Source organism: Triticum urartu, chromosome 7, assembly GCF_003073215.2.
Source record: "Triticum urartu cultivar G1812 chromosome 7, Tu2.1, whole genome shotgun sequence".
In the NCBI taxonomy this organism is placed as follows: Eukaryota; Viridiplantae; Streptophyta; class Magnoliopsida; order Poales; family Poaceae; genus Triticum; species Triticum urartu.
This window is the reverse complement of record NC_053028.1, coordinates 40,620,700-40,629,083: the sequence shown is the minus strand read 5'-3', so window position 1 is coordinate 40,629,083 and position 8,384 is coordinate 40,620,700. Positions and strand designations below refer to the sequence as shown.

The 8,384-nt window shown below is 46.4% G+C and overlaps 1 pseudogene; it reads right to left on the bottom strand.

The window, feature by feature from the left end:
- Positions 1-2,295: 2,295 nt before the first annotated feature.
- LOC125518282 lies at positions 2,296-3,687 on the bottom strand (annotated as a pseudogene).
- Between the last annotated feature and the right edge of the window lie 4,697 nt (positions 3,688-8,384).

The following is an 8,384-nucleotide window of genomic DNA, read 5'->3' as shown; positions in this document are numbered from 1 at the left end:
GTATGCCAACTTACCAGGCACAACACCATGAAAAACTGTGTTGGATTGTTTAAGACTCTTATCAGTCAACCCCATCGGATGAAACGTCTCATAATAGAGGATGTTGATGCTATTGCCTCCATCCATGAGCACCTTAGTGAACTTATATCCACCCAGCTGCGGTGCCACCACCAAGGCCAAGTGACCCTGATTATCAACCCGGGGAGGGTGATCTTCCCTACTCCACACAATAGGATGTTCTGACCACCTCAAATAACGTGGAATCACCGGCTCAACAACACTGACCGCCCTCTTATGAAGCTTCTAGTCCCTTTTGCATAAACTAGTGGTAAATACGTGGTACAACCCACTATTCAACTGTTTTGGATTACTCTGATACCCGGGCTGTTGCTGCTGTTGCTGCTGATTACTATGGCCGGGTTGCTGATTAGAGCCACCCTGGTTACCCGGATGGCCCTGACCGTGAAAACCGCCCACGCCTGAACCGGCGCCCGGGCCATGAAAGTCGCCTCCGCTTGAATTGCCGCCAGGCCCATGGCTACCATCAAACATGTTGGGATTTTTAAATGCCTTCATGATCGTACAGTCCTTCCATAGATGGGTAGATGGCCGTTGGAAATATGCCCTAGAGGCAATAATAAAATGGTTATTGTTGTATTTCCTTGTTCATGATAATTGTCTATTGTTCATGCTATAATTGTATTAACCGGAAACCGTAATACATGTGTGAATACATAGACCACAACATGTCCCTAGTAAGCCTCTAGTTAACTAGCTCGTTGATTAATAGATGGTCATGGTTTCCTGACAATGGACATTGGATGTTATTGATAACGGGATCACATCATTAGGAGAATGTTGTGATGGACAAGACCCAATCCTAAGCCTAGCACAAGATCGTATAGTTCGTCTGCTAAAGCTTTTCTAATGTCATGTATCATTTCCTTAGACCATGAGATTGTGCAACTCCCGGATACCGTAGGAATGCTTTGGGTGTACCAAACGCCACAACGTAACTGGGTGGCTATAAAGGTGCACTACGGGTATCTCCGAAAGTGTCTGTTGGGTTGGCATGAATCGAGACTGGGATTTGTCACTCCGTGTAAACGGAGAGGTATCTCTGGGCCCACTCGGTAGGACATCATCATAATGTGCACAATGTGACCAAGGAGTTCATCACGGGATGATCTGTTATAGAACAAGTAAAGAGACTTGCCGGTAACGAGATTGAACAAGGTATCGGGATACCGACGATCGAATCTCGGGCAAGTACTATACCGGTAGACAAAGGGAATTGTATACGGGATTGATTGAATCCTTGACATCGTGGTTCATCCGATGAGATCATCGTGGAACATGTGGGAGCCAACATGGGTATCCAGATCCTGCTGTTGGTTATTGACCAGAGAGATGTCTCGGTCATGTCTGCATGATTCCCGAGCCTGTAGGGTCTACACACTTAAGGTTCGATGACGCTAGGGTTATAGGGAAAGTATGTACGCGGTTACCGAATCTTGTTCGGAGTCCCGGATGAGATCCCAGACGTCACATGGAGTTCCGAAATGGTCCGGAGGTAAAGATTGATATATAGGAAGTGAGGATTTGGCCACCGGTAGTGTTCCGGGCATCACCGGTAATGTATTGGGACCACCAGAAGGGTCCAGGGGTCCACCGGGAGGGGCCACCAGCCCCGGAGGCCTACGTGGGCCAACAGTGGGAAGGGACCAGCCGCTAGGTGGGCTGGGGCACCTCTCACCAAGGACCAAGGCGCCTCGAACACTACTAGGGAAAAGGCTACTAGTAGCGCGGGTAAAATGGCTACTAGGAGCGCGGGTACTTGCGCTACTAGTATCGCGCTACAGCTAAAAGTTAGTGGTAGCGTGGGTCGAACCTACGGTACTACTAACTTCATTAGTAGCAGCGAGGGTTCAATCCGCGCTACTGCTATTATGAACCACGCTACTACTAATGAAATAGTAGTAGCGTGTCTATAGTCCCAACGCCACTGGTATCCTAAATACTAGTAGCGCGCCATTTTATCCCCCACGCCACTAGTAACTTATTAGGAATTAAAAAAAATCAACCAAATTCATTCTATCACACAGTTGTCGTATCTTCTCTAGTTCCTCATTGTAGAAGCAACTCATGTATAATTTCATTCTATCGCACAGTTACATAAGCAACTACGTTCCTCCTTGTAGCAGCAACTCATGTATAATTCCATTCTATCGCATAGTTACATAAGCAACTACCTACGTAAGTTGTTATGGCCCGATCCAAAAATTGGACCACTCGTCAGTGCGAGGCGCCTGCCCGGCCAGATCTCGCGGCTTGCAGCTGCGATGAAACACATTGGATAGCCTCGAAGAGCCACACCTGACTAACGGCAGCCACCACCTTGAGTTGCGACTCAGTCACGTCCCTCGCTCTGGCCCTCAGCTCCAACAGGGCCGGTCGATGTCTTCCTTGTGCCTCGCCACCAGCGAACGGAGGAAGCCATCGTACACGTGCCCCACTCCCCGCACTCTGAAACCCAAACATCATTAAGATTCAGATTCAGAATTGGCCACATATCGAATCAAGTATATCTAAATGTTGATCATCTCTCGGGCTAGGGGTGTCTGGTCGACTGCTTACCCGTGTGCTGGGTGACAGAGGTAGAGAATGAGCAGCAGCTTCGCTTCTCTGTACATCGGCAGCCAGGACACCGTCTAGTCCACAAACCTCTCGACGACCATCATCGTCGGTACCAGAACCCTGCAGCATTACAAACAAAGGTTCAGAAACTTTAGATTCTTCAGAAGAATGGCACGAAAAAACAATGCGGTACATGTAGATGCCAATGTGCAACATTTTTTTTCCAGAGATTCTTATTTAAGCTGTAATGCACAATTGAAGCTATAAGCTATTTCCTTGTAGTGAAAAGTGCAGAGAATAGTTATATAAGAACGCATATAGATTTGACAAGTGCATAGAAAAACATAAAGCTCAAAAGAAACACAGAATCAAGCAAATCATGCAACCACATAATCAGGAGAAACTAAAGAAAATCACTATCCAATATAAGATACTTCATTAGTTGCACATCAGGAGAAACTAAAGAAAAGCACACAAGGTGTAGTTAAGTAGTTAAGGACACAAACCCTTGAATAGATACCAGTTGTGATAGTATTTGGAAAATGTCCTGATTTTCAATCAAAACACATAAACTTAGGTTGCTGAATGCGCAAGGAAAACAAACAGTTCAGAAATGAAACTAGCTCTTCATATAAACAATAGATACCCATACCAAGTAGTTCAGATATTGATCTATCTACAGTCTGATGCATTTTTCGGTTTTAACCACCTAGCTGTAGTAAGACACCAATGTTTCTATGGCTTTATGGTTAAAATGGAATTTTTTATTCCACTTGGTTAAGTAGTCGTCTTTTAATTCAGACTACCACCACAATTGGCTCTACTCTATACTGTTATCTGGTACAAGAGAGGTAATTATAAGTTTAGCAAGGTTCTTTTGTGAGGATTGATGGGTCAAAGAAGTTGCAGAATATAATTGGCCAGACATCCACTAAGTTGGTTCAACACAAATCGATGGATGCAATTTGGTGGCTCAAAATCATGCTTATCTGCAGAAAAAACAGCATGTGTAGCATACTTTCGACCTGCACTCCAGAAGCAAATATTCATGCTCACCCAATCAAATTCAATCCAGATCAAGATGCATATGGCTCTCCTCAATACTATTATCTCGTACAAGGGCCAGGTAATTATAAGTTTAGCTTAGAAAGTTTCTTTGCGAGGATTGAGAAGTCAACAAGGTTCCTGGACATAATTCGCTAGAGATTCCTGTGCTAAACCAACTAAGTTTGTTAAATACAAATCGATCTAGTAGACGCACTCATGGAGGCTCAAAATTATTCTTATTCTGTAGACAAAAGCCAGCTTGTGTGGCATATTTCTACCTGGACTCGAGAACGGAATAATTCATGCTCATCCAATCAGATTCAATCGAGATCAAGATGCATAGGGCTTATCTATACGATCTAGCTGCAACAACTGCAATCGCGTCATCCTTGGCTATGAAAAAATAGGTAGAATTACTGGATTCCCTTGCACAAGCTCACCTGTGAAGAACTGAAGGAACTTAACGGGCAACATGATGGCCTCCTACAGCGCCTGCTTGGCGCTCTCGAGCCCGGCGACATTGTTCCACTTGATGTTGGGCTTCTCAGTGATGATGGCGGAGTTGAGGCCGGCCCTCAGCTTGGACTGCTCGGAGTCGTCCCCGCCGGCGTCGCGTCCCCGCCGTTCTTCCCCTTGGTCTTGGGGCGGGTGGCGACAGCGGCGTCGCCGCCGTTGGGCGCGGTAGGGGGCCGCCGCCGCCCTCGTCGAGGACGGCCCGGATCTCCTCGGAAAGCTGGAAAGGCTCCGCCTTTGCTGCGGATTCCGGTGGATCGGCGCGAAGGGCAGGCCGGGGGAGCGCGGGGGCGGCGGATTTGGTGGGGGGAGGGATGGGGCGGGGCGCGCGGCCGCCGGCGTGGTGCACGCGGCGGGGGGCATGTGGGTGAACGGACGGAGGAGAGGAGTTGGAAGGGAGGCCGGCGGCGAGTGGGTTGGGAGAGGAGAGGAGGTTTGGGATCTAGATCGGGCTGCGTGATTTATTTATTTTGAGATAGACGGGGGTGGGTGGTGTGGGACGGTTGGTGGGGTGGGAGTGTGGATCGGGCCGGGGTGGACAGGCTTCGTAGTAGCGTGGGTCTTACCTGCGCTACTACTACTTAATTAGTAGTAGCGCCGGTTTTATAGACCTCACTACTACTATGGCCAATCCCGGGGGCATTGTTGGAGACCATTTAGTAGCAGCGCGGGTTTATACCCCTCGCTACTACTATCAACTTAGTAGTAGCGCGGTTTTTTTACCCCTCGCTACTACTAATTAGCAGTAGCGCCCATTTTTAAACCGCGCTACCGATAAACTTCTGTGTATAAGGTTTTCCCTAGTAGTGCAAGAGGGGAGGGGGCAAACCCTAGGACAGATGGGCCCTAGGGCCCACTCTGGTGCGCCCCCATCTCCCTCTCCCCTTTGGCCGCCACCCTAGATGGCATCTAGGGCTGCCACTCCCTAGGGTGGGAACCCTAGAAGGGGCCGCAGCCCCTCCCCTCCCCCTATATATACTTGAGGTATTGGGGGCTGCCCAACACATAATTTGATCTCCCTCTTGGCGCAGCCCTACCTCTCTCCCTCCTCGTCTCTCGTAGTGCTTGGCGAAGTCCTGCTGGAGTCCCGTGCTCATCCATCATCACCACGCTGTCGTGCTGCTGCTGGACAGAGTCTTCCCCAACCTCTCCCTCTCTCCTTGCTGGATCAAGGCATGGGAGACATCACCGGGCGGCACGTGTGTTGAACGTGGAGGCGCTGTTGTTCGGCGCTTAGATCGGAATCGACCGCGATCTGAATCGCTACGAGTATGACTACCTCATCTGCGTTCTAGTAACGCTTCCGCTTAGCGATCTACAAGGGTATGTAGATGCACTCCCCTTCCCCTCTTTGCTAGATTACTCCATAGATTGATCTTGGTGATGCGTAGAATTTTTTTGAATTATTGCTACGATCCCCAATAGTGGCATCATGAGGCAGGTCTATGCGTAGATTCTATGCACAAGAAGAACACAAAGTAGCTGTGGGCGATGATTTGTTCAATTTGCTTGCCATTACTAGTCTTATCTTAATTCGGCGGCATTGTGGGATGAAGCGGCCCGGATCGACCTTACACGTACACTTACGTGAGACAGGTTCCACCGACTGACATGCACTTGATGCATAAGGTGGCTGGCGGGTGTCTGTCTCTCCCACTTTAGTCGGATCGGATTCGATGAAAAGGGTCCTTATGAAGGGTAAATAGCAATTGGCATATCACCTTGTGGTATTGCGTAGGTAAGAAACGTTCTTGCTAGAAACCCATAGCAGCCACGTAAAACATGCAACAACAATTAGAGGACGTCTAACTTGTTTTTGCAGGGTATGCTATGTGTTGTGATATGGCCAAAAGGATGTGATGAATGATATATGTGATGTATGAGATCGATCATGTTCTTGTAATAGGAATCACGACTTGCATGTCGATGAGTATGACAACCGGCAGGAGCCATAGGAATTGTCTTAATTTATTTATGACCTGCGTGTCAATGAAAACGCCATGTAATTACTTTACTTTATTGCTAACCGTTAGCCATAGTAGTAGAAGTAATAGTTGGCGAGGCAACTTCATGAAGACACGATGATGGAGATCATGGTGTCATGCCGATGACGATGGTGTTCATGCCGCGCCTCGAAGATGGAGATCATAGGCGCAAGATGATATTGGCCATATCATGTCACTTTATGATTTGTATGTGATGTTTGTCATGTTTACATCTTATTTGCTTAGAACGACGGTAGCATAAATAAGATGATCCCTCGCAATAATTTCAAGAAAGTGTTTCCCCTAACTGCGCACCGTTGCTAAGGTCCGTTGTTCCCAACCACCACGTGATGATCGGGTGTGATAGGTTCTAACGTTCGCATACAACGGGAGTAAGCTAGATTTACACACGCAATACACTTAGGTTAACTTGACGAGCCTAGCATGTACAGACATGGCCTCAGAACACGGAAGACCACAAGGTTGAACATGAGTCATACAGTGGATACGATCAACATGAAGATGTGCACCGATGATGACTAGTCCGTCTCACGTGATGATCGGACACGGCCTAGTTGACTCGGATCATGTATCACTTAGATGACTAGAGGGATGTCTATCTAAGTGGGAGTTCATTGAATAATTTGATTAGATGAACTTAATTATCATGAACATAGTCAAAAGGTCTTTGCAAATTATGTTGTAGCTCACGCTTTGGTTCTACTATTTTAGATATGTTCCTAGAGAAAATTTAGTTGAGAGTTGACAGTAGCAATTATGCAGACTGGGTCCATGAACTGAGGATTGTCCTCATTGCTGCACAGAACGGTTATGTCCTTAATGCACCGCTCAGTGTGTTGAACCTCGAGCATTGTCTGTAGATGTTGGGAAACATCTGACATACACGTTTTGATGACTACGTGATAGTTCAGTACGTAATACTAACGGTTTAGAATTGTGGCACCAAAGATGTTTTTGAAACGTCGCAGAACATATGAGATGTTCCAAAGACTGAAATTGGAATTTTAGACTAGCGCCCACGTCAAGAGGTATGAGACCTCTGACAAGTTTCTTAAGCCTGCAAACTAAGGGAGAAAAACTCAATCGTTGAGCATGTGCTCAGATTGTCTGAGTACTGCAATCGCTTGAATCGAGTGGGAGTTAATCTTCCAGATGAGATAGTGATGGTTCTCCATAGTCACTGCCACCAAGCTATTGGAGCTTCGTGATGAACTATAACATATCAGGGATAGACATGATGATCCTTCAGCAACTCGCGATGTTTGACACCGCGAAAGTAGAAATCAAGTAGGAGCATCAATTGTTGATGGTTAAACCACTAGTTTCAAGAAGGGCAAGGGAAAGAAGGGATACTTCATGAGACGGCAAATCAGTTGCTGCTCTAGTGAAGAAACCCAAGGTTGAACCAAACCCGAGACTAAGTGCTTCTATAATGAGGGGAACGGTCACTGAAGCAGAACTACCCTAGATACTTGGTAGATGAGAAGGCTGGCAAGGTCGACAGAAGTATTTTGGGTATACGTCATATTATTGTGTACTTTACTAGTACTCCATGTAGCACCAGGGTAATAAATACCGGTTCGGTTGCTAAGCGTTAGTAACTCAAAATAAAAGGCTGCGGAGACTAGCTAAAGGTGAGATGACGATATGTGCTGGAAGTGTTTCCAAGGTTGATGTGATCAAACATCGCATGCTCCCTCTACCATCGGGATTGGTGTCAAACCAAAATAATTTTTATTTCGTGTTTGCGTTGAGCATAGACATGATTGGATTATGTTTATCGCCACACGGCTACTCATTTAAGGAGAATAATGGTTAATTTGTTTATTTGAATAATACCTTCAATGGTCTTGCACCTAAAATGAATGGTTTATTGAATCTCGATCGTAGTGACACACATGTTCATGCCAAAAGATATAAGATAGTAATGATAGTACCACGTACTTGTGGCACTTCCATTTGAGTCATGTTGGTATAAAACGCATGAAGAAGCTCCATGTTGATGGATCTTTGGACTCACTCGTTTTTGAAAAGATTGAGACATGCGAACCATGTCTATTGGTAGATATGCATGAAGAAACTCCATGCAGATGGATCTTTTGGACTCACTTGTTTTTGAATCACTTGAGACATGCAAATCATACCACATGGGCAAGATGACTGAAAGGCCTCATTTTCAGT